We start from the raw sequence: 19561 nt of genomic DNA, 5'->3' as shown, positions 1-19561 counted from the left end.
AGAGAATGTTATTGGATTACATGTTAATTGATAGGCATGCAAAAGAGAGACTTCTGGATGTTAATGTGCTGAGAGGGGCAACTGGAGGGATGTCTGATCATTATCTTGTGGAGGCGAAAGTGAAGATTTGTAGAGGTTTTCAGAAAAGAAGAGAGAATGTTGGGGTGAAGAGAGTGGTGAGAGTGAGCGAGCTTGGGAAGAAGACTTGTGTGAGGAAGTACCAGGAGAGACTGAATACAGAATGGAAAAAGGTGAGAACAAAGGATGTAAGGGGAGTGAGGGAGGAATGGGATGTATTTAGGGAAGCAGTGATGGCTTGTGCAAAAGATGCTTGTGGCACGAGAAGTGTTGGAGGTGGGCAGATTAGAAAGGGTAGTGAGTGGTGGGATGAAGAAGTAGGATTATTAGTGAAAGAGAAGAGAGAGGCATTTGGACAATTTTTGCAAGGAAATAATGCAAATGAGTGGGAGAGGTATAAAAGAAAGAGACAGGAGGTCAAGAGAAAGGTGCAAGAGGTGAAAAAGAGGGTAAATGAGAGTTGGGGTGAGAAAGTACCATTAAATTTTAGGGAGAATAAAAATATGTTTTGGAAGGAGGTAAATAAAGTGCGTTAGACAAGGGAACAAATGGGAACATCAGTGAAGGGAGCTAATGGGGAGGTGATAGCAAGTAGTGGTGATGTGAGAAGGAGATGGAGTGAGTATTTTGATGGTTTGTTGAATGTGTTTGATGATAGAGTGGCAGATATAGGGTGTTTTGGTCGAGGTGATGTGTAAAGTAAGAGGGTTAGGGAGAATGATTTGGTAAACAGAGAAGAGGTAGTAAAAGCTTTGTGGAAGATGAAAGCCGGCAAGGCAGCAGGTTTGGATGGCATTGCAGTGGAATTTATTAAAAAATGGGGTGACTGTATTGTTGGTAAGATTATTTAATGTATGTATGACTCATGGCGAGATGCCTGAGGATTGGCGGAATGCTTGCATAGTGCCAATGTACGAAGGCAAAGGGGATAAAAGTGAGTGCGCAAATTACAGAGGTATAAGTTTGTTGAGTATTCCTGGTAAATTATATGGGAGGGTATTGATTGAGAGTGTGAAGGCATGTACAGAGCATCAGATTGGGGAAGAGCAGCATGGTTTCAGAAGTGGTAGAGGATGTGTGGATCAGGTGTTTGCTTTGAAGAATGTATGTAAGGAATACTTAGAAAAGCAAATGGATTTGTATGTAGCATTTATGGATCTGGAGAAGGCATATGATAGAGTTGATAGAGATGCTCTGTGGAAGGTATTAAGAATATATGGTGTGGGAGGCAAGTTGTTAGAAGCAGTGAAAAGTTTTTATCAAGGATGTAAGGCATGTGTATGTGTAGGAAGAGAGGAAAGTGATTAGTTCTCAGTGAATGTTGGTTTGCGGCAGGGGTGCGTGATGTCTCCATGGTTGTTTAATTTGTTCATGGATGGGGTTGTTAGGGAGGTGAATGCAAGAGTTTTGGAAAGAGAGACAAGTATGCAGTCTGTTGTGGATGAGAGAGCTTGGGAAGTGAGTTAGTTGTCGTTTGCTGATGATACAGCGCTGGTGGCCTATTCGGGCGTGAAACTGCAGAAGCTGATGACTGAGTTTGGTAGTGTGTGAAAGAAGAAAGCTGAGAGTAGATGTGAATAAGAGCAAGGTTATTAGGTACAGTAGAGTTGAGGGTCAAGTCATTTGGGAGGTAAGTTTGAATGGAGAAATACTGGAGGAAGTAAAGTGTTTTAGATATCTGGGAGTGGATCTGGCAGCGGATGGAACCATGGAAGCGGAAGTGAATCATAGGGTGGGGGAGGGGGCAAAAATTCTGGGAGCCTTGAAGAATGTTTGGAAGTCAAGAACATTATCTTGGAAAGCAAAAATGGGTATGTTTGAAGGAATAGTGGTTCCAACAATGTTGTATGATTGTGAGGCGTGGGCTATAAATAGAGTTGTGCGCAGGAGGGTGGATGTGCTGGAAATGAGATGTTTTAGGACAATATGTGGTGTGAGGTGGTTTGATCGAGTAAGTAATGAAAGGGTAAGAGAGATGTGTGGTAATAAAAAGAGTGTGGCTGAGAGAGCAGAAGAGGGTGTTTTGAAATGGTTTGGTCACATGGAGAGAATGAGTGAGGAAAGATTGAACAAGAGGATATATGTGTCAGAGGTGGAGGGAACAAGGAGAAGAGGGAGACCAAATTGGAGGTGGAAAGATGGAGTGAAAAAGATTTTGAGTGATCGGGGCCTGAACATGCAGGAGGGTGAAAGTCGTGCAAGGAATAGAGTGAATTGGAACGATGTGGTATACTGGGGTCCACGTGCTGTCAATGGATTGAACCAGGGCATGTGAAGTGTCTAGGGTAAACTGTGGAAAGTTCTGTGGGGCCTGGATGTGGAAAGGGAGCTGTGGTTTTGATGCATTATACATGACAGCTAGAGACTGAGTGTGAACGAATGTGGCCTTTGTTTACTTTTCCTAGCGCTACCTCGTGCACATGCGGGGCGAGGGGGTTTTCATTTCATGTGTGGCAGTGGCGACGGGAATGAATAAGGGCTGACTATGAATTATGTACATGTGTATATATGTATATGTGTGTGTGTGTATATATATATATATATATATATATATATATATATATATATATATATATATATATATATGTATACGTTGATATGCATAGGTAGGTGTATGTGCTGTGTGTGGACGTGTATGTATATACATGTGTATGTGGGTGGGTTTAGCCATTCTTTCGTCTGTTTCCTTGTGCTACCTCGCTAACGCATGAGGCAGCGACAAAGTATAATGAATAATACATAACCTGTTTCCACTTGGACAGCAGGCGAATTTGCACATTGTTATTCACAAAAAAAATCAGACAATATTTATTTATTTATTATACTTTGTCGCTGTCTTCTGCATTAGCGAGGCAGTGCAAGGAAACATACGAAAGAATGGCCCAATCCACCCACATACACATGTATATACATACATACACCTCCACTCACGCACATATACATAGCTATACATTCAACATATACATACACAGACATATACATATATACACATGTACATAAGTCATACTTGCTGTCTTTGTTCGTTCCCGTCGCCACCCCGCCACACATGAAATGACACCCCCCCTCCCCCCGCACATGCTCGAGGTAGCGCTAGGAAAAGACAGCAAAGGCCACGTTCGTTCACACTCAGTCTCTAGCTGTCATGTATAATGCACCGAAACCACAGCTCCCTTTCCACAACCAGGCCCCACAAAACTTTCCATGTATTTACACAAATGTTAAACAAAAGTGATCACAAAAGATGTAGAAGTGAGTAGTTTTTTGAGATTTACAATTGTACTGTAAATCACTTTCACAAATCAGACCCTAGATAATCTCCCATCATGTTTTCATTAAATGTTCCATGGTCGCGGTGTTCAAAGTCTAGTATATCCTGGTGGAAGTGTTCGCCTTGCTCCTCTGAATACGCTCCCATGTTCTTGAATTTATCCAGATGAGTGTCAAGGATATGGACTTTAAGGGACATCTTGCAGCCCATTTTGCCATAGTTCTTCACCATTGTCTCAACCAGCTCCACATAGTTTTCGTCCTTGTGGTTGCCCAGGGATCCCCAAACCACTGCAACAAAGCTCTACTAAGCTGCTTTTTCCTTCCTAGTGAGCTTCTTGGGGAATTTCTTGCACTCCAGGATCTGCTTTATCTGTGATCTGACTTTTTACCTTTGCCTTAGACAGCTTAGAGAAGAGGTCTTGAAGGTACTTGAAGGCTGCAGACTCCTTATCTAGAGCTGTGACAAATTGTTTCATAAGACCAAAATTCATGTGCAGTGGTGGCATCAACACTTTCTTACGGTCTACTAGTGGCACTCACTTGACGTTCATCCCCACAGAGAATTTTGTCCACTGTGGCCAGTCCCACCTGTGGTAGTGTGCCGCATGTCCCTGCTGTCCCAGAGGTAAAGATAGCAGTGAATCTTGGTAAAACTGCTTTGGAGACCCATCAGGAATGCCACCATTTTGACATCTCCAATGACCTCCCAGCTGTACTCATCATGCTTCAAGGCATCTAGCAAGGTCTTATCATTGTTATATTCTTCTTTGAGGTGCACCGAGTGAGCCAGGGGAAGAGACAAGTATGGAGCATTATGGAGCAGCACGGCTTTGAGGCTCCTGGATGGGCTGTCAATAAGGAAGCACCACTCATTCAGGTTATAGGGGATTGCAATTACCTTAAACCAAACAGATTGCTTACATTTTGGTAGAAGCAGAGCCCATGTTAATGAGTGAAGAAGCTGGAAACACCTAAGTGATGCTTCCACTGATCTGCCATTTGCACACTTTCATCCAACAAGTTCCACTGCTTGAGCCTAGACGTCAAAAGCTCAGCATTGGACTTTTTGAGATTAAGATCACTGATCAAGTTGTTGAGGTGTTTTTGATTGGGGTAGTATGGGTTTCTCTCCTCAGCTGCAACTCTGATATTATAATCTGGGTCTACAACACCCTCTGACTACTATTTATACTACTGGAAACTTCTAGAACGTTCTAAATTGGCTACTCAGCTCAAACTTTATCTGGAATGTTCTGAAATATAGGGAAATTTCAAAATATCACTGTCCAGATCACAAAAGCAAAGTTTCAAGGGAATAATAGCCATTTTCTATACTCTTTAGACATAATCAATTTGAAAATAGAACTTATTACCCAGGAACAAAAAAGTAAGCATTTGTTACACAGTATACTTTTATTATTCTTATTTATTATGTGACTTTTGCATAGAAATCGGTACCCTGTGAATGGTAATTTACTTTTTTTCGCATGTGGCAGGCAGACCTATTTAATCAAGTTTGCTAGAACATAGATCAGAAAATCAGACTTCCTTAAATAATGTTTGCCATTCTTTCATCAACTGTGTGCTTTTGAACACTGAATTTTTTCTTGTGAAGGCTACACTGTCACTGAATCATTAGCACTGCCCTTTTCCACACAGGTGAGTCACGTAGCTAATGGCCTGTACACAAACAGACAGCAAGATAAGTCCTGTATATAGATAACCTTAGTAAAGTTGTGGAAAACTTTTGTATTACAGGTTGAGTATCCCTTATCCAAAATGCCTGGGACCAGAAGTGTTTCGGGTTTTTAATTCTTTAGATTTTGGAAAACTTGCATATACTAGAGGAAACCACTTTTATGATAGGTGGCTTAGGTTTTTATGAAATCTCATTTTTGCATAGTTGATTACCTGCACAGTTTGACCTGTAAAGGGAATGTATGAAATTTGATATCATCTGATATCCTGTCTGCATCCTACCAGGTAGGCTTTCCTCACTTGTCACTGTAAAATATCTTTTTTTTTTATTATACTTTGTCTCTGTCTCCCTCGTTAGCGAGATAGCACAAGGAAACAGACGAAAGAATGGCCCAACCCCCCCACATACACATGTATAAACATACACATCAACACACGCACATATACATACCAATACATTTCAATGTATACATATATATACATACACAGACATACTTATAAACACATGTACATAATTCATACTTGCTTCCTTTATTCATTCCCATCGCCACCCCACGACACATGAAAAGACAACCCCTTCCCCCCGCATGCGTGCGAGATAGTGCAAGGAAAAGACAACAAAGGCAACATTTGATCACACTCAGTCTCTAGCTGTCATGTATAATGCACCAAAACCACAGCTCCCTTTCCACATCCAGGCCCCACAAAACTTTCCATGGTTTACCCCAGACGCTTCACATGCCCTGGTTCAAAGCATGTCGAACCCGGTATACCACATTGTTCCAATTCACTCTATTCCTTACACACCTTTGACCCTCCTACACGTTCAGCCCCCGAGCGCTCAAAATCTTTTTCACTCCATCTTTCCACTTCCAATTTGGTCTCCCACTTCTCCTCGTTCCCTCCACCTCTGACACATATATCCTCTTTGTCAATCTTTCCTCACTCAAACTCCCTCTTCTGCTCTCTCAACCACACTCTTTTTATTACCACACATTTCTCTCACCCTTTCATTGCTTACTCGAGGAAACCACCTCACACCACATATTGTCCTCAAACATCTCATTTCCAACACATCCACACCTCCTCCACACATCTTTATCGCCTCGCAACCAAGTAACATTGTTGGGACCACTATTCCTTCAAACATACCTGTTTTTGCTTTCCAAGATAATGTTCTTGCCTTCCACACATTTTTCAGTGCTCCCAGAATTTTCGCCCCCTCCCCTACCCTGTGACTCACTTTCACTTCCATGGTCCCATCCATTGCCAAATCCACTCTCAGGTATCTAAAACACTTCACTTCCTCCAGTTTTTCTCCATTCAAACTTGCCTCCCATTTGACATGTCCCTCATCCCTACTGTACCTAATAACCTTTGCTCTTATTCACATTTACTCTCAGCTTTCTTCTTTCACACACTTTACAGTAAAATATGAGCTTGATTTTGTCTTCCTCTGCCTGTCAAAGTGAAATATATGCAGTCTTTTTGTGTCTTTCTGACTTTGCACAGTGAAACATCAGCAGTCTCTCTGTGTCTTCCTCATCCTGTCACAGTGAAACATCAGCAGTCTGTCTGTGTCTTCTTCAGCATGTCACAGTGAAACATCAAGCAGTCTTTCTGCTGGCCTCCTCAGCATGTCATAGTGAAACATAAGCAGTCTTTCTGCTGTCTTCCTCAGCGTGTCACAATGAAACATAAGCAGTCTTCTGTTGTCTTATTCAGCCTGTCACAGTCTGAAGGAATGGAATCCTATCTCAGCATGTTTGCAAGTGATGAAAAGGCCATGAGGGAATTGAAAAGCAGGGAGGATTACATCAGCTTTCAAGGGGACCTAAACAGGCTCCAAAGTTGGTCTGAAAATTGATTAATGAAATTCAGCCAAAGCAAATGTAAAGTAATGAGGATAGAACAGAGAAAAAGATGGCCTCAATGTAATTATTACTTAGCAGGAAAAATGCTTTAGGAGTATGTATCTGAGAAGGACTTTGGAGTTAACATCATCCTTAAATTGTCACCAGAGTCCCATATTAGGAGACTAGTTAGGGAGACAAAGCGTTTGCTGGCAAATATCAGAATAGCTTTCAAGTATATGGATAAGAAAATATTTAGCAAAATATTTGGATCCCACATAAGGCCAAATTTCGAATATGATTCTCAGGTTCAGTCACTGTGCCTAAAGAAACACAATAATCTCAGGAAAGGTCCAGAGGAAACAAAGATAGGATCAGCATTAGGAGAGCAAAGTTATAGGAAAAGATAGTGAACAGTTTTTTTGAAGAGTTGTAAGGATAGAGCAACTAGGGAGCATACCATGAAATTGAATAAGAAACACAATAGAAAGAAACAATAATCTCAGGGAAGGTCCAGAGGCAACAAAGATAGGATCAGAATTAGGAGAGCAAAGTTATAGGAAAAAACAGTGAACAGTTTTTTGAAGAGTTGTAGGGATAGAGCAACTAGGGAACATACCATGAAATTGAATAAGAAATTGTGAATAAGGATGGAAAGAAATACTTCCAAGTATACAGATATGGAAATATATAGCAAGATATTCACTCCCTACATAAGGCCAAATTTCAAATATGATTTTCTTGTTTGGTCACTGCACCTGAAGAAGTGCAAAATCTCATAGAGAAGGTCCAAATGTCCAATGGCAACAAAAAAAGCATCAGAATTGGAAAAGCTAAGTTATAGGAAAAGACTAGAAGTTTGAATTTACCCACCTTGGCAGAGAGAGAAGAGGGGGGGGGGGGATGACTTGATCACAACCCCCCTAAGTTTTAAAAGAGACCAATGATGTGGACAGTGAACAGTTCTTTGAAGAGTTATAGGGATAGAGCAACTAGGGAATATAATTTGAAATTAGATAAGAAATTTGTCGATAAAGAGGTAAAGAAATACTTTATAGTATAAGAATGGTAGATGGATGGAACAGAATGACTGAGGACATGTTCAATGCACACAGCATACATAGATTTGAGAGGCTGTATGATGGTAGATAATGTTCAAGAGATGGGGACCCATGAGTTTAAACCTCCCTCCATGTATAGTACAAATAGGTAATTATGTGAAACATCAGCAGTCCCTTTCCTGTGTTACTCAATCTGTTAGATTGAAACATAAGCAGTCTCTCTATTTCTTCTTATTCTGCATTTCATCAGTACTTCCTGAACACTGGGAAATGTGAATGTGTTATAAAGAAGACTAAGATACTTTTGTAGATTATTAGTATTATTATTTTGCTTTGTCGCTGTCTCCCACGTTTGCAAGGTAGCGCAAGGAAACAGACGAAATAAATGGCCCAACCCACCCCCATACACATGTATATACATACATGTTCACACACACAGATATACATACCCATACATCTCAATGTACACATACATATACACACATAGACATATACATATATATATACACATGCACACAATTCACACTGTCTGCCTTTATTCATTCCCATCGCCACCTTGCCACACATGGAATAACATCCCCCTCCCCCCTCATGTCTGCAAGGTAGCGCTAAGAAAAGACAACAAAGGCCCCATTCGTTCACACTCAGTCTCTAGCTGTCATGCAATACAGTGGTTAAATTGATGAAAACTGCTATTGACGTTTGTGTAAATAAATTATACATTTCCCTTTTCCATAGCCAGAGGTTGAACCATTATGTGACATTCCTTTTTCATTTCATTTCCAGCTAGAAGTTTCAGTTTTCTAAATTATTTCTTACATTTTTCATATTTTTTTTTTTTTTTTTTTTTGCTTTGTTGCTGTCTCCCGCGTTTGCGAGGTAGTGCAAGGAAACAGACAAAAGAAATGGCCCAACCCACCCCCATACACATGTATATACATACGTCCACACCCGCAAATATACATACCTACACAGCTTTCCATGGCTTACCCCAGACGCTTCACATGCCCTGATTCAATCCACTGACAGCACGTCAACCCCGGTATACCACATCGATCCAATTCACTCTATTCCTTGCCCTCCTTTCACCCTCCTACATGTTCAGGCCTCGATCACACAAAATCTTTTTCACTCCATCTTTCCACCTCCAATTTGGTCTCCCACTTCTCGTTCCCTCCACCTCCGACACATATATCCTCTTGGTCAATCTTTCCTCACTCATTTTCTCCATGTGCCCAAACCATTTCAAAACACCCTCTTCTGCTCTCTCAACCACGCTCTTTTTATTTCCACACATCTCTCTTACCCTTACGTTACTTACTCGATCAAACCACCTCACACCACACATTGTCCTCAAACATCTCATTTCCAACACGTCCATCCTCCTGCGCACAACTCTATCCATAGCCCACGCCTCGCAACCATACAACATTGTTGGAACCACTATTCCTTCAAACATACCCATTTTTGCTTTCCGAGATAATGTTCTCGACTTCCACACATTCTTCAAGGCTAGCAGGATTTGCGCCCCCTCCCCCACCCTATGATCCACTTCCGCTTCCATGGTTCCATCCGCTGCCAGATCCACTCCCAGATATCTAAAACACTTCACTTCCTCCAGTTTTTCTCCATTCAAACTCACCTCCCAATTGACTTGACCCTCAACCCTACTGTACCTAATAACCTTGCTCTTATTCACATTTACTCTTAACTTTCTTCTTCCACACACTTTACCAAAGTCAGTCACCAGCTTCTGCAGTTTCTCACATGAATCAGCCACCAGCGCTGTATCATCAGCGAACAACAACTGACTCACTTCCCAAACTTTCTCATCCCCAACAGACTTTATACTTGCCCCTCTTTCCAAAACTCTTGCATTCACCTCCCTAACAACCCCATCCATAAACAAATTAAACAACCATGGAGACATCACACACCCCTGCCGCAAACCTACATTCACTGAGAACCAATTACTTTCCTCTCTTCCTACACGTACACATGCCTTACATCCTCGATAAAAACTTTTCACTGCTTCTAACAACTTGCCTCCCACACCATATATTCTTAATACCTTCCACAGAGCATCTCAATCAACTCTATCATATGCCTTCTCCAGATCCATAAATGCTACATACAAATCCATTTGCTTTTCTAAGTATTTCTCATATAAATTATTCAAAGCAAACACCTGATCCACACATCCTCTACCACTTCTGAAACCACACTGCTCTTCCCCAATCTGATGCTCTGTACATGCCTTCACCCTCTCAATCAATATCCTCCCATATAATTTACCAGGAATACTCAACAAACTTATACCTCTGTAATTTGAGCACTCACTCTTATCCCCTTTGCCTTTGTACAATGGCACTATGCACGCATTCCGCCAATCCTCAGGCACCTCACCATGAGTCATACATACATTAAATAACCTTACCAACCAGTCAATAATACAGTCACCCCCTTTTTTAATAAATTCCACTGCAATACCATCCAAACCTGCTGCCTTGCCGGCTTTCATCTTCCGCAAAGCTTTTACTACCTCTTCTCTGTTTACCAAATCATTTTCCCTAACCCTCTCACTTTGCACACCACCTCGACCAAAACACCCTATATCTGGCACTCTATCATCAAACACATTCAACAAACCTTCAAAATACTCACTCCATCTCCTTCTCACATCACCACTACTTGTTATCACCTCCCCATTTGCGCCCTTCACTGAAGTTCCCATTTGCTCCGTTGTCTTACGCACTTTATTTACCTCCTTGCAGAACATCTTTTTAATCTCCCTAAACTTTAATGATACTCTCTCACCCCAACTCTCATTTGCCCTCTTTTTCACCTCTTGCACCTTTCTCTTGACCTCCTGTCTCTTTCTTTTATACATCTCCCACTCAATTGCATTTTTTCCCTGCAAAAATCGTCCAAATGCCTCTCTCTTCTCTTTCACTAATAATCTTACTTCTTCATCCCACCACTCACTACCCTTTCTAATCAACCCACCTCCCACTTTTCTCATGCCACAAGCATCTTTTGCGCAATCCATCAATGATTCCCTAAATACATCCCATTTCTCCTCCACTCCCCTTACTTCCATTGTTCTCACCTTTTTCCATTCTGTACTCAGTTTCTCCTGGTACTTCCTCACACAAGTCTCCTTCCCAAGCTCACTTACTCTCACCACCCTCTTCACCCCAACATTCACTCTTCTTTTCTGAAAACCCATACAAATCTTCACCTTAGCCTCCACAAGATAATGATCAGACATCCCTCCAGTTGCACCTCTCAGCACATTAACATCCAAAAGTCTCTCATTCGTGCGCTTGTCAATTAACAAGTAATCCAATAACGCTCTCTGGCCATCTCTCCTACTTACATACGTATACTTATGTATATCTCGCTTTTTAAACCAGGTATTCCCAATCACCAGTCCTTTTTCAGCACATAAATCTACAAGCTCTTCACCATTTCCATTTACAACACTGAACACCCCATGTATACCAATTATTCCCTCAACTGCCACATTACTCACCTTTGCATTCAAATCACCCATCACTATAACCCGGTCTCGTGCATCAAAACCAGTAACACACTCATTCAGCTGCTCCCAAAACACTTGCCTCTCATGGTCTTTCTTCTCATGCCCAGGTGCATATGCACCAATAATCACCCATCTCTCTCCATCAACTTTCAGTTTTACCCATATTAATCGAGAATTTACTTTCTTACATTCTATCACATACTCCCACAACTCCTGTTTTAGGAGTACTGCTACTCCTTCCCTTGCTCTTGTCCTCTCACTAACCCCTGACTTTACTCCCAAGACATTCCCAAACCACTCTTCCCCTTTACCCTTGAGCTTCGTTTCGCTAAGAGCCAAAACATCCAGGTTCCTTTCCTCAAACATACTACCTATCTCTCCTTTTTTCACATCTTGGTTACATCCACACACATTTAGACACCCCAGTCTGAGCCTTCGAGGAGTATAAGCACTCCCCACGTGACTCCTTCTTCTGTTTCCCATTTTAGAAAGTTAAAAAATACAAGGAGGGGAGGATTTCTGGCCCCCCGCTCCCGTCCCCACTAGTCGCCTTCTACGACACGCGAGGAATGCATGGGAAGTATTCTTTCACCCCTATCCCCAGGGATAATATATATAATATATATATAAATATATATATAAATATATATATATATATATATATATATATATATATATATATATATATATATATATATATATATATATATATATGCATATGCACCTGGGCATGAGAAGAAAGATCAAGAAAGGCAAGTGTTTTGGGAGCAGCTGAATGAGTGTGTTAGTGGTTTTGATGCACGAGACCGGGTCATAGTGATGGGTGATTTGAATGCAAAGGTGAGTAATGTGGCAGTTGAGGGAATAATTGGTATACATGGGGTGTTCAGTGTTGTAAATGGAAATGGTGAAGAGCTTGTAGATTTATGTGCTGAAAAAAGACTGATGATTGGGAATACCTGGTTTAAAAAGCGAGATATACATAAGTATACTTATGTAAGTAGGAGAGATGGCCAGAGAGCGTTATTGGATTACGTGTTAATTGACAGGCGCGCGAAAGAGAGACTTTTGGATGTTAATGTGCTGAGAGGTGCAACTAGAGGGATGTCTGATCATTATCTTGTGGAGGCTAAGGTGAAGATTTGTATGGGTTTTCAGAAAAGAAGAGTGAATGTTGGGGTGAAGAGGGTGGTGAGAGTAAGTGAGCTTGAGAAGGAGACCTGTGTGAGGAAGTACCAGGAGAGACTGAGTACAGAATGGAAAAAGGTGAGAACAATGGAAGTAAGGGGAGTGGGGGAGGAATGGGATGTATTTAGGGAATCAGTGATGGATTGCGCAAAAGATGCTTGTGGCATGAGAAGAGTGGGAGGTGGGTTGATTAGAAAGGGTAGTGAGTGGTGGGATGAAGAAGTAAGAGTATTAGTGAAAGAGAAGAGAGAGGCATTTGGACGATTTTTGCAGGGAAAAAATGCAATTGAGTGGGGGATGTATAAAAGAAAGAGACAGGAGGTCAAGAGAAAGGTGCAAGAGGTGAAAAAAAGGGCAAATGAGAGTTGGGGTGAGAGAGTATCATTAAATTTTAGGGAGAACAAAAAGATGTTCTGGAAGGAGGTAAATAAAGTGCGTAAGACAAGGGAGCAAATGGGAACTTCAGTGAAGGGCGCAAATGGGGAGGTGATAACAAGTAGTGGTGATGTGAGAAGGAGATGGAGTGAGTATTTTGAAGGTTTGTTGAATGTGTTTGATGATAGAGTGGCAGATATAGGGTGTTTTGGTCGAGGTGGTGTGCAAAGTGAGAGGGTTAGGGAAAATGATTGGTAAACAGAGAAGAGGTAGTTAAAGCTTTGCGGAAGATGAAAGCCGGCAAGGCAGCAGGTTTGGATGGTATTGCAGTGGAATTTATTAAAAAAGGGGGTGACTGTATTGTTGACTGGTTGGTAAGGTTATTTAATGTATGTATGACTCATGGTGAGGTGCCTGAGGATTGGCGGAATGCGTGTATAGTGCCATTGTACAAAGGCAAAGGGGATAAGAGTGAGTGCTTAAATTACAGAGGTATAAGTTTGTTGAGTATTCCTGGTAAATTATATGGGAGGGTATTGATTGAGAGGGTGAAGGCATGCACAGAGCATCAGATTGGGGAAGAGCAGTGTGGTTTCAGAAGTGGTAGAGGATGTGTGGATCAGGTGTTTGCTTTGAAGAATGTATGTGAGAAATACTTAGAAAAGCAAATGGATTTGTATGTAGCATTTATGGATCTGGAGATAGAGCATCTCTATCAACTCTATCATATGCCTTCTCCAGATCCATAAATGCTACATACAAATCCATTTGCTTTTCTAAGTATTTCTCACATACATTCTTCAAAGCAAACACCTGATCCACACATCCTCTACCACTTCTGAAACCACACTGCTCTTCCCCAATCTGATGCTCTGTACATGCTTTCACCCTCTCAATCAATACCCTCCCATATAATTTACCAGGAATACTCAACAAACTTATATATATATATATATATATATATATATATTTTTTTTTATTTTTTTTTTATTATACTTTGTCGCTGTCTCCCGCGTTTGCGAGGTAGCGCAAGGAAACAGACGAAAGAAATGGCCCAACCCCCCCCATACACATGTATATACATACGTCCACACGCAAATATACATACCTACACAGCTTTCCATGGTTTACCCCAGACGCTTCACTTGCCTTGATTCAATCCATGATCTCATACAACATTGTTGGAACCACTACTCCTTCAAACATACCCATTTTTGCATTCCGAGATAATGTTCTCGACTTCCACACATTCTTCAAGGCCCCCAGAATTTTCGCCCCCTCCCCCACCCTATGATCCACTTCCACTTCCATGGTTCCATCCGCTGCCAGATCCACTCCCAGATATCTAAAACACTTCACTTCCTCCAGTTTTTCTCCATTCAAACTCACCTCCCAATTGACTTGACCCTCAACCCTACTGTACCTAATAACCTTGCTCTTATTCACATTTACTCTTAACTTTCTTCTTCCACACACTTTACCAAACTCAGTCACCAGCTTCTGCAGTTTCTCACATGAATCAGCCACCAACGATGTATCATCAGCGAACAGCAACTGACTCACTTCCCAAGCTCTCTCATCCCCAACAGACTTCATACTTGCCCCTCTTTCCAAAACTCTTGCATTTACCTCCCTAACAACCCCATCCATAAACAAATTAAACAACCATGGAGACATCACACACCCCTGCCGCAAACCTACATTCACTGAGAACCAATCACTTTCCTCTCTTCCTACACGTACACATGCCTTACATCCTCGATAAAAACTTTTCACTGCTTCTAACAACTTTCCTCCCACACCATATATTCTTAATACCTTCCACAGAGCATCTCTATCAACTCTATCATATGCCTTCTCCAGATCCATAAATGCTACATACAAATCCATTTGCTTTTCTAAGTATTTCTCACATACATTCTTCAAAGCAAACACCTGATCCACACATCCTCTACCACTTCTGAAACCACACTGCTCTTCCCCAATCTGATGCTCTGTACATGCCTTCACCCTCTCAATCAATACCCTCCCATATAATTTACCAGGAATACTCAACAAACTTATACCTCTGTAATTTGAGCACTCACTCTTATCCCCTTTGCCTTTGTACAATGGCACTATGCACGCATTCCGCCAATCCTCAGGCACCTCACCATGAGTCATACATACATTAAATAACCTTACCAACCAGTCAACAATACAGTCACCCCCTTTTTTTATAAATTCCACTGCAATACCATCCAAACCTGCTGCCTTGCCGGCTTTCATCTTCCGCAAAGCTTTCACTACCTCTTCTCTGTTTACCAAATCATTTTCCCTAACCCTCTCACTTTGCACACCACCTCGACCAAAACACCCTATATCTGCCACTCTATCATCAAACACATTCAACAAACCTTCAAAATACTCACTCCATCTCCTTCTCACATCACCACTACTTGTTATCACCTCCCCATTTGCGCCCTTCACTGAAGTTCCCATTTGCTCCCTTGTCTTACGCACTTTATTTACTTTCTTCCAGAACATCTTTTTATTCTCCCTAAAATTTAATGATACTCTCTCACCCCAACTCTCATTTGCCCTTTTTTTCACCTCTTGCACCTTTCTCTTGACCTCCTGTCTCTTTCTTTTATACATCTCCCACTCAATTGCATTTTTTCCCTACAAAAATCGTCCAAATGCCTCTCTCTTCTCTTTCACTAATACTCTTACTTCTTCATCCCACCACTCACTACCCTTTCTAATCAACCCACCTCCCACTCTTCTCATGCCACAAGCATCTTTTGCGCAATCCATCACTGATTCCCTAAATACATCCCATTCCTCCCCCACTCCCCTTACTTCCATTGTTCTCACCTTTTTCCATTCTGTACTCAGTCTCTCCTGGTACTTCCTCACACAGGTCTCCTTCCCAAGCTCACTTACTCTCACCACCCTCTTCACCCCAACATTCACTCTTCTTTTCTGGAAACCCATACAAATCTTCACCTTAGCCTCCACAAGATAATGATCAGACATCCCTCCAGTTGCACCTCTCAGCACATTAACATCCAAAAGTCTCTCTTTCGCACACCTGTCAATTAACACGTAATCCAATAATGCTCTCTGGCCATCTCTCCTACTTACATAAGTATACTTATGTATATCTCGCTTTTTAAACCAGGTATTCCCAATCATCAGTCCTTTTTCAGCACATAAATCTACAAGCTCTTCACCATTTCCATTTACAACACTGAACACCCCATGTATACCAATTATTCCCTCAACTGCCACATTACTCACCTTTGCATTCAAATCACCCATCACTATAACCCGGTCTCGTGCATCAAAACCACTAACACACTCATTCAGCTGCTCCCAAAACACTTGCCTCTCATGATCTTTCTTCTCATGCCCAGGTGCATATGCACCAATAATCACCCACCTCTCTCCATCAACTTTCAGTTTTACCCATATTAATCGAGAATTTACTTTCTTACATTCTATCACATACTCCCACAACTCCTGTTTCAGGAGTATTGCTACTCCTTCCCTTGCTCTTGTCCTCTCACTAACCCCTGACTTTACTACTTTACTATATATATATATATATATATGATATCGCTACCTCGCAAACGCGGGAGACAGCGACAAAGTATAATAAAAAAAAATATATATATATATATATATATATATATATATATATATATATATATATATATTTTTTTTATTTTATTATACTTTGTCGCTGTCTCCCACATTTGCGAGGTAGCGCAAGGAAACAGACGAAAGAAATGGCCCAACCCCCCCCATACACATGTATATACATACGTCCACACACGCAAATATACATACCTACACAGCTTTCCATGGTTTACCCCAGACGCTTCACATGCCGTGCTTCAATCCACTGACAGCACGTCAACCCCGGTATACCACATCGCTCCAATTCACTCTATTCCTTGCCCTCCTTTCACCCTCCTGCATGTTCAGGCCCCGATCACACAAAATCTTTTTCACTCCATCTTTCCACCTCCAATTTGGTCTCCCTCTTCTCCTTGTTCCCTCCACCTCCGACACATATATCCTCTTGGTTAATCTTTCCTCACTCATCCTCTCCATGTGCCCAAACCACTTCAAAACACCCTCTTCTGCTCTCTCAACCACGCTCTTTTTATTTCCACACATCTCTCTTACCCTTACGTTACTCACTCGATCAAACCACCTCACACCACACATTGTCCTCAAACATCTCATTTCCAGCACATCCATCCTCCTGCGCACAACTCTATCCATAGCCCACGCCTCGCAACCATACAACATTGTTGGAACCACTATTCCTTCAAACATACCCATTTTTGCTTTCCGAGATAATATTCTCTACTTCCACACATTCTTCAAGGCCCCCAGGATTTTCGCCCCCTCCCCCACCCTATGATCCACTTCCGCTTCCATGGTTCCATCCGCTGCCAGATCCACTCCCAGATATCTAAAACACTTCACTTCCTCCAGTTTTTCTCCATTCAAACTCACCTCCCAATTGACTTGACCCTCAACCCTACTGTACCTAATAACCTTGCTCTTATTCACATTTACTCTTAACTTTCTTCTTCCACACACTTTTCCAAACTCAGTCACCAGCTTCTGCAGTTTCTCACATGAATCAGCCACCAGCGCTGTATCATCAGCGAACAACAACTGACTCACTTCCCAAGCTCTCTCATCCCCAACAGACTTCATACTTGCCCCTCTTTCCAAAACTCTTGCATTTACCTCCCTAACAACCCCATCCATAAACAAATTAAACAACCATGGAGACATCACACACCCCTGCCGCAAACCTACATTCACTGAGAACCAATCACTTTCCTCTCTTCCTACACGCACACATGCCTTACATCCTCGATAAAAACTTTTCACTCCTTCTAACAACTCTATATATATATATATATATATATTTTTTTTTTTTTTTTTTTTTTTTTTTTTTTTTTTTTTTTTTATACTTTGTCGCTGTCTCCCGCGTTTGCGAGGTAGCGGAAGGAAACAGACGAAAGAAATGGCCCAACCCCCCCCATACACATGTACATACACACGTCCACACACACAAATATACATACCTACACAGCTTTCCATGGTTTACCCCGGACGCTTCACATGCCTTGATTCAATCCACTGACAGCACGTCAACCCCTGTATACCACATCGCTCCAATTCACTCTATTCCTTGCCCTCCTTTCACCCTCCTGCATGTTCAGGCCCCGATCACACAAAATCTTTTTCACTCCATCTTTCCACCTCCAATTTGGTCTCCCTCTTCTCCTCGTTCCCTCCACCTCCGACACATATATCCTCTTGGTCAATCTTTCCTCACTCATTCTCTCCATGTGCCCAAACCATTTTAAAACACCCTCTTCTGCTCTCTCAACCACGCTCTTTTTATTTCCACACATCTCTCTTACCCTTACGTTACTTACTCGATCAAACCACCTCACACCACACATTGTCCTCAAACATCTCATTTCCAGCACATCCATCCTCCTGCGCACAACTCTATCCATAGCCCACGCCTCGCAACCATACAGCATTGTTGGAACTACTATTCCTTCAAACATACCCATTTTTGCTTTCCGGGATAATGTTCTCGACTTCCACACATTTTTCAAGGCTCCCAAAATTTTCGCCCCCTCCCCCACCCTATGATCCACTTCCGCTTCCATGGTTCCATCCGCTGACAGATCCACTCCCAGATATCTAAAACACTTCACTTCCTCCAGTTTTTCACCATTCAAACTCACCTCCCAATTGACTTGACCCTCAACCCTACTGTACCTAATAACCTTGCTCTTATTCACATTTACTCTTAACTTTCTTCTTCCACACACTTTACCAAACTCCGTCACCAGCTTCTGCAGTTTCTCACATGAATCCGCCACCAGCGCTGTATCATCAGCGAACAACAACTGTCTCACTTCCCAAGCTCTCTCATCCCCAACAGACTTCATACTTGCCCCTCTTTCCAAAACTCTTGCATTTACCTCCCTAACAACCCCATCCATAAACAAATTAAACAACCATGGAGACATCACACACCCCTGCCGCAAACCTACATTCACTGAGAACCAATCACTTTCCTCTCTTCCTACACGTACACATGCCTTACATCCTCGATAAAAACTTTTCACTGCTTCTAACAACTTGCCTCCCACACCATATATTCTTAATACCTTCCACAGAGCATCTCTATCAACTCTATCATATGCCTTCTCCAGATCCATAAATGCTACATACAAATCCATTTGCTTTTCTAAGTATTTCTCACATACATTCTTCAAAGCAAACACCTGATCCACACATCCTCTACCACTTCTGAAACCACACTGCTCTTCCCCAATCTGATGCTCTGTACATGCCTTCACCCTCTCAATCAATACCCTCCCATATAATTTACCAGGAATACTCAACAAACTTATACCTCTGTAATTTGAGCACTCACTCTTATCCCCTTTGCCTTTGTA

General features: G+C 41.7%; 1 protein-coding gene across 1 annotated transcript in view; it reads left to right on the top strand.

Annotated features, from left to right (window-relative positions):
* The window catches only part of LOC139760190 (5'-deoxynucleotidase HDDC2), a 101305-nt gene that overhangs the window by 44878 nt on the left and 36866 nt on the right, over positions 1 to 19561 (top strand). The window lies entirely within an intron of this gene.

Source organism: Panulirus ornatus, chromosome 35 (genome assembly GCF_036320965.1).
Source record: "Panulirus ornatus isolate Po-2019 chromosome 35, ASM3632096v1, whole genome shotgun sequence".
Lineage (NCBI taxonomy): Eukaryota > Metazoa > Arthropoda > Malacostraca > Decapoda > Palinuridae > Panulirus > Panulirus ornatus.
This window is presented reverse-complemented; position numbering and strand designations above follow the sequence as displayed.